Source organism: Gekko japonicus, unplaced genomic scaffold (genome assembly GCF_001447785.1).
Source record: "Gekko japonicus isolate JY-2015 unplaced genomic scaffold, Gekko_japonicus_V1.1 scaffold1486, whole genome shotgun sequence".
Lineage (NCBI taxonomy): Eukaryota > Metazoa > Chordata > Lepidosauria > Squamata > Gekkonidae > Gekko > Gekko japonicus.
In genome coordinates this window covers 384,665-393,023 of record NW_015174320.1, presented here as the reverse complement: position 1 = coordinate 393,023, position 8,359 = coordinate 384,665, and the positions used below count along the sequence as shown (strand labels likewise).

The window sequence follows — 8,359 nt, the reverse complement described above, 5'->3', positions numbered from 1 at the left end:
ACTGGAATAACAGTAAGGGATAGTCTTTCTCAATCCAGAGAGAAGGTCTTTGGGGACATCAGCAGCCAACAGATCAATCCTCTCCTCCTTTCCTGTTTGTATGTTTGAAAATACTGAGCTCTAACTTATAACTTGGGGCATCCTGAAGATGGCAAACATTCCCACTATCTCACCCGTCTTCATAATTAGCAGTGTGCAATAGCCTGGCCTACAAACATCCAAGTCTCCTAAAGTGTGATCCCAACAAGCTAAGCACTATTAAGTCCTACAGATTTCAGTGAAAGAGAGTTCAGTATTTCTTAACAGTCCCACTGAAATCTATGGGCCTTAACTGTGCTTAAGTCTGTGTGGATTGTGCTCAAATTCGCGGCTTGTGACCTTCATTTTGTAAGTTTCAGTAGAGGGCAAACAGTTTAAGCTTTAAAAATGTCGAAAAACACAAAAACCATTTTCTTCCCTTCATCTAAAAATACACAACTGGTCACGTGAGCAAAATAATGTTTTATTATTGCACATAATCCAGCAGAACAACTGATGGAAGCTCCTGGACAATATTACGCAAATTGTCATATACTTTTTTTAAAACACTTGTGATTCAGGTATGTTGGTGGTAAAGATAAATACACTTATTTTTCTGTAAGACCTGGAAAAAATTAACAACAAAATGCTATTTTTGAAGGCATGCAAACTTGAGGTAAACCTGTCCCTGCTCACCCTAGGAATAAAAAAAACCCCTCCAAAACTTGTACACACATTTGCATTGATCCAGCAGCTCCTTGTGGACATAGGCACTATAAGGTATACCCAGCTCCCCCCCCCTTGCTGCACAAGCTTTCCTCTTCCCTTTAAATGAGGCCACAACTCATGCTTGCACCTCTATATGTGTGAAAGCATTTCCTTCACTAAAATTAATGGAAAAGTTCATATGTTCAGAAATTCCTTGTATGTACACACATGGCTCTGGATTTGCGATATAGTTGCACACTTTTTATTTTTGCTATTGTGCTAAATGTATGCTTGGAATTATAGGCTTGGGTTCAGATTAGACTTTCTGGCGAGCACAAGGATTTCCACTGAGGAGCACAATTTTCCAGCCTCCTCCCTCCCATGGCTGCACAAAATTGGAAGAGAGGGGGACACCCCCCCCCCAGGAACAAGATTTAAGGGCCGTTTCAGGCTACCATAGAACGGGAAGGCAGGAAAAGGATGCTGCATGAGTGGAAATCTTTGTGCCCGTGGAAACATTAGTTTGGATCCAACCTGGGGGGGGGGAATAGAAACTTCCTTTAAAAACAAACACACACTGAAAGCAAAGGTCTTCAGGGTTCTAGAAGAAGATGGCAGGGTACACAAAAATGCTTTGGAGCCACAGGTCATTTCAGATTCACTCCTGCTCTGATGAATAACTTAGTATTATTTCTTGGAGGTAGGCTTGCAGCTACCTACATGTAAACACAATGGGTACCACTCGCTGTAGTGACCAAGGGATAACAGTGTGTGCACAAGCCCTAAGGAACTCTCTCTGTCTCTCTCTCAAGAAAGAGTTACGTACATATATGTATATATATATGCACACACACACACACACAACATATATGTTCAGGATCCTAAGGACTATCTGCCCAGTTCTGCATACTGAACAGGTGATTCTGGGCTTGTCTTTCTTGAACAGCAGGTCCCACAAACTGCATCTGAGAGTAAAGAGAGTCAAACACAGTTTGTGAATTAGCATAGGACCAGATGTTCAAAGAAAACAAAAGTCAAAAATTCCACTGACTGCACACAATTCCTTGGACAAGCCCTCTATATCCTGGCCGATATATTAAAATATGCCCACATAAAAAAAAAAATCTATCTACTTTTGTCATCACATTGCAAGGAGTAAAACATAACAATTCGAGCACATTATATTTATGAGAAGCGGGATGGGTGGGTGTGAACAATCTGAGCACTTTTCAAAAAAGGATCAGATTTTGTACTTAATGATAAATAAATGTCTCTCAAAGAAAACCACATAAATAATAGGCTGTAACTACACATTACTTTTTTTCCCTCTGGGTCCTTGTGATTAAGTGATGAACATGCAAGTACCCTGTGCTGGGAACGCAATTCTCAGGTGCATGAGGTTCCAATTGGATCAGGACCACAGTGTGTGGCTTGACGGACTTTTGCCTTGTACTGTTTCCCTAGCATAAACCAGCCTCAGGGTGGGGGTGCTATTTGCTGTGTTGGGAGCTCCGTGTGGACTGATGGGGCACATGCAGGTTTCCCCAGTGCTACCCTGGGGCCATTTTAGGTCAGGCAAAAGGCATGAGGTAGGGAAGCATAACCTCCTTCTCCTCGTGCACTCTGGTTCTGGTCTGAATCAGGCTAGGACCTGAGTTCCTTGTGGGGAACTGGCGGTCTCACATCTGAATGACAATCTTTGTGGTGGACTCAGCCCAAGGACTGGGAACTGGGAAATGAGGCCCTGTACTGACATTCTAAAGCTGTACACCTGTTGGCTACAGTGCCAGGAAACAGGCTTCCGGCTTTCCAAAACAATGCAGCCCGGTTATTACAAAGATATTTTAGGAGAAGCAATAATATTAATAAAATCCAAGAGTGAATGACTTCTTATCACTGAATCCTTATCAGTAGTCTCTCATGTTTAATGGATATTCCTAAGACATGCTTACATTTTTTTTTTCCTGAGGACAGTTACAGCACGTGGCTTCTGGGTGAAGTTAATGTATCCTTCCTCTTCCAATTGACAATATGATTTGATTAAAATATAAACAGAGAAGGAAAAGGCAAAAAAAATCAATCCAGCTTTCCAATTTCATACCCAGCAGTTCATGAACTGAAATTATCTGATCCGAAAGCACAATCCTTTGTGTCTACCTGCTGAATATCTGCAGGGTCGTATTATAAACCTTTTGCCATCTGGCATCTGCAGCTGGCATCTCTTTTTTCAATCCCCTCGTTTTCCAGTCTCTTCTTCTGATCTGTAACCAGTTGCTGTTGCACTAAGGAGTGTGTACAAAAAAATTCACAGTCCATTTTAAATGAGGCACTTCTTTAAAGCTTGTGAAATTGGCTCAAAAGTCCATGCTTTTGTTTCAAGGGTGGGGGGATTTCAAGCATGCTGACACACTACATTTCTTTCAGTTTTTTTGGTTGCCAGATACCCAAAGGAAAGCATAATGTATAAAATTGCAGCATATGGCTGTCACCGCTGGTCTATTTTCTGGGGAAAAGGCAACTCCCAACAACAAGAATATGCCAAGGCACTGCTTAGTTTGTAAATGGACATGGTTTTCATCTGCTGATGCTTGCAGTATGCCACATTCAAGAACACAGCTTCTAGTTAAGCAAGTGTGTTCAACTCTTTAAGAAAGAAAGATTTACTCTAACTGGCACTTAGTAATGGAGGAAGGAATTCATTTCTGGGAGGTGTCTGACACTAAGACCACTTTTAAGCACCCTTAATCTGTGAAAGGAGAAGACACGTTTTTGTTTCTTCACTGTGGATTCACTCACAGCCTAGAATAGGCTCTGCCATTCATAGAAATGGGGTGTGGGCTTTTTGCCTATTATAGACTTCTAAACAGAATGACTTTAGAATTCTGTAGCAGCAGCGAAATACAGCCTGACTTTTCCTAACATTGGACTCAGTGCAATCCTGATTTGGATGGGGAAGTTAAATCCACAGGAGTAGCCCTCATTCCTGGCTGTTGCATGCCTTACACCTATCTCTCTTTGGGAGGTCTGTAACAACAAGTCTTCCAGTAAAGGCTGGAATTTTCATGGTGGAATTCAAGGAAGAGACTGTTTCATTTGCGTTTCCACAATTCACAAGTGAATACATGTTTCTTCAAACAGCAGCACAGTAGTCCATCAAAGTTAGGGACCTTCAAGGCAATTCTAGTTCACAACAAAAGAAAGAGCACAGAGGGGCTGCAGAATTCCAGGCTTCTTGTTGCTGAACAGAAGATGTCACCCATGACGGGGGCTAAACTGTTCACTTGGGACCATTCTCTGAAAGTTCACGGCCTTGCTGCAACCACAGGGTTCTAAGCTCCTCCTCCTTTAGATGTTTTCTAAATAGACGGGGTTATGTTCCTGTTGTCTACATCAGCAAAAACTTCTGTTGTGGGTAAAAAAGCAAAGAGGAATAAAGTTAACAGAAACCATAAAGAACAACATGTTTATTATTTTCAAGATAACTCCAAAACTAGGCACTTTACGAAGACTTTAAATATTTATATTAGTGTTAAATGTGGCATGCTTAAAAAACTGTTTGCTTGAAGAAGGTATGATTGGATGGAAGGATTCCTCATTCTTTTGTATGGGTTAGATAGCTGCAGCCAACATTTGGACTGCTCAATACCTATCACACAAAACCCTCTGCACCATTATAAAATCTCTCTCTCTCTCTCTTTCTTTCCCACCCACTTCTCCTTGTCCACCTTTGCCCTGGTTCATATTCTGGTAGTGGTACCAGCTGTTGCAAAGCAGAGGAATGGGCAGCCACTTTATGCTCGAATAATGCAGGAGCAGCCCATGACATTGCTTGACTATTCAGAAATCTTTTTGTGCCATTTCACCATGTCTCTCACAAAGAGTGGCAGTTACTGCAGAGAAAACTCCAGCTCACATGTTCTTAGAGGGAAAGGGAAAGGAAGGTGAGCAAGCTCCTCCATGACCAACAGGAACTGGGGCTCATTCTCTCCTGTCATTTGTCTCCGACGCTCTCTCTTGTCTACAACCTGATGCAGGTGTGTGGGAGCACTTTGTCCGTCTCTCTGCAATGCAGCAGGGTTACCTTCTACAGCAAGGCAAGCTCCATTAGCTGATTCCCTAACGGTTCTATAAAGCCTCTCGCCCCTAAGGGCTACTACCCCCGAGCTGTTCACCCCCTAATGAGAAGATCCTGCCGTATTTTCTGGCTTGCCACTCTTTTCCGGAGCCTGGCCTGTCTTTGATCAGGCTGCTTTCTGCTAACTCATCTGCTCATTAGCTGCTGCCTCCAGAACCTGACCTTTTGGCCTGCCTGCTATTAGATTTCACCTGGGTGCTGGATTGCTCCCCTCTGATCAAGCACCACACACGGCCAAACTAGACATTCACTTTTATAAAGAATTAGACCCAGGTTAACCACAGCCACACAGCAGCTATGGAAAATGGTTTTTTGTTTTTTTTAAACAGCCCATTTGGGCTAGGAACACTGCCACAAGGGGGAGGAAGGGCTCCTGCCCGCTCCCCTCATTTTCCATTCTAAGTGTGCGGACTCTAATCGGGGAGAACTGGGTTTGATTCCCCACTCCTTCACTTGCACCTGCTGATGTGACCTTGGGTCAGTCACAAGCTCTGGCACAGCTGTCCTTGAAAAAGAGCAGTTTGTGTCAGAGTTCTCTCAGCCCCACCCACCTCGCAGGGTGTCTGTTGTGGGGAGGGGAAGAGAAAGGAGTTTGTAAGCCGCTCTGAGACTCCCAAGTGAAGGGTGGGGTATAAATCCAATCTCTTCTTCTTCTCTTCTTCTAAAACAGTGCTGGAGGGAAGTTGTTTCCCTGTTTTTGCTGTTCCACAAGGAATATTCTGTGCATGCAGAGCAGCAGAAACAGGGAAGTAATTCCCCCTCGACGATCTTTCAGCATGAAAAATGACTGGGAGGTGGGAAGTGGGACCCCTTGAACAGTGGCTTTCCGAGGCCAAATGGGCTTTGGTGGGGTTAATAGCCATTCCCCTGCAACAGCTGCATGGCTGCAGGGAACCTGGACCCAACTTTTTTTTTTTTTTTTTTTAAACCCAAATATCTAGTGTGGCTCACAGTGTGAGATGCAGGGCTATTTTTGGGCAGGAACGCACAGGAACGGAGTTCCGGCTGGCTCCCGAGTTGGGCACGACAAGCAGGAATTCATTAGCATAATAGGCCACACCCAACAGCAGAAACTCATTAGGATTGGCTACATTAGGGGTGTGTGGCCTAACATGCAAAGGAGTTCCTGCTACAAAAAAAGCCCAGGGTTTTGATAACAAACAAAGTAAACAGAATAAGAAGCAAAAGGTGAGTGTGGTAACATGGGGGTGTAGCCTAATATGTAATGAACTGTGATGTCAGGGTGTGGCTTAATATGATAATGAATTTTTGCTGTTGGGTGTGGCCTATTATGCTAATGAGTTCCTGCTGGGCTTTTTCTACAAAAAAAGCCCTGGTGAGATGAATGTAGTGTCTCTTCACCGATGCTGACAACATGTTTCAAATGCTTACTTTGTGAGCCACCTCCAGCCAGGTCTCTGGAGAGGTGGTATAGAAAATGTTCAAAATAAACAATTGCATTCCACCGGGCATCTTTTCACACATGTGCAATGAACCCAAAATTAACCTCCTTCAAGCAAGGAAAAAAAGAATGCAGAACTGTATGAACATTTGCTAAACCTGGCCACCAAACTCTGCCGTCTGAGGGCGATTCTGCATCTAGCATTTGCTCCACATTTTCTCAACTGGGAGGGAAAAGTGCAGCTCAAAACCACATTCAAATACTTTGGGGCAACATCATACTGACTACAAAGTTACCCCTGAATGGCCATAAATTTGCACAGAAGGTACCATAAAATCCGGTGAGCAAAGGAAGCGAAAGTGGCATGCAATGCAGAGGGGGGCTTTCTGTTCCAACGTGGGTTTTGTAAAACAATGGAGGGAAAAGCCAATGCAGAATCAGCCTGAGAAGAGTATGCCAATTTGTCTCACAGCATTCACATTATCATTCATTCGTTAGTTACATGAAATAAAGCTGAATTCTGCTATGGGAAATGGACTTTCCTGAAGCCACACTGATGAATGATCCAAAGCTTCAGCAAACAGTAAAGATTATTGGCAATATTAAGTTTTTGAATTGACAGAAGACATAATAATGGAACACGGCCCACCAAGAGCATACAGATGATTAAGGACTAAACCTCATGTACTTGTTGAATCACTTGAGTCATCACTAAGGGAATTTCTCCCACTTATCACCACTGTTTACAAAGTATGCTGTTACTGCTTTGAACGCCCCTGCCGGTTAGTACAGGAAAACACTTACCCATCTGTGTGCTCCAAATGCTAGCTCATACTGTGCTGTAACCAGACTTGGAAGCAATCTCACAGGTATTCTTGTGGCCAGACCCAATGGAATTTTCTTCACCCCCCCCCCCCCATGCCCTGGCAACCTGCTTTCTAGTGAAACGGACAAGGTTAAAGGAAAGCCTTGTTAGTTTCACCAATGCTTCGATAATTAAAAAACAACTATTACAGCTTGGTAATTAAAAAAGCAACAACTAATCAGGTGAAGCAACAACTATCACCCTGCTATTACCTCCCCTTTGTGCAAGACATGCCTTCTGAAGGAAAACAAAAGTTTCCTATCTCCTCCTCAAGGTGGTGCTATGTCCAGGGATGGCATACCAGCGAAGCTGCCTCTGTGGTGCACACAGGGGTCGTTTCGTAGAAAAAGAGCTAGGGGAACTCCTTAGCATAACTCATTAGCATATGCCACACCCCCTGACATCACCGGAAGTGTGTCATAAGGCCACACACCCCGCCCCCAACGGTCCTGGCCGCCGCTGCCGGCCTTGCAGCTCCACTGCCGAGCCCCATGAGGGGCCCGGCGGTGGACCTGCAAGGCCAGTGGGAGTGCAGGGAAGCCCCGCGAAGGCCCTCCCTGGCCCCAGGCCCCAGGCAGGGGTGGGGAGAGGCAGGGAGGAAGCAACTTACCCTCCCCTCTTCTCCTGCCTCCTCCTGGCTGAATGAGGGCCGGAAGCGGGGCAGCCGGAAGCAGGGCGCGGGGCTTTGTCATGTGCCCCGCCCCCCGTACCTCACCAGGGGGAACTGCAATCCCCCGCGATCCCCCCCCGAAATGACCTCTGGGTGCACACCAGTTGGGGCCCAGCCTCACGGCAGCCCCAATGAGGCATCAGTACCAGCAGTCACAAAGGATGCCAGGGCCGGGCTGGGAAGACTCATCTGGTCCCAGCACCAGCCCAGGCACTGGGGCGTGGGGAAAGCAGGGGCAAGCCCAGAGAGTCTACAGTCCACCCTGCCCAGCCCCAGGGAACAGTCAATGGGAGAAGTGGCTGGAGGAGGAGGAAAATCCAGCAGCCTTGCAGGGTGTTAAGTCGTGCGCTTAACAAAGAGTCGGAGAGTGATTCAGCAAGAATTGCGGTTTATTCTTCAGCTCAGTTACTTCTCCGTTGCGGTACAACAATCGCCAGCCAGAACCCATCACAGATCAGGACTATCGCCAGCCAGAACCCATCACAGATCAGGACTCTCACATACACTGGCTTGTCTATATTTAAACACTCCCGGCTAATGTAGCCACACCCCCTGTACAGA

General features: G+C 45.3%; 1 protein-coding gene across 1 annotated transcript in view; it reads right to left on the bottom strand.

The window, feature by feature from the left end:
• Positions 1-488: 488 nt before the first annotated feature.
• The window catches only part of JPH2 (junctophilin 2), a 118,178-nt gene continuing 110,307 nt past the window's right edge, over positions 489-8,359 (bottom strand). Inside the window, 1 exon segment of the mRNA XM_015424228.1 lies at positions 489-4,129. The gene's annotated coding sequence lies outside the window, so the exon portion shown is untranslated.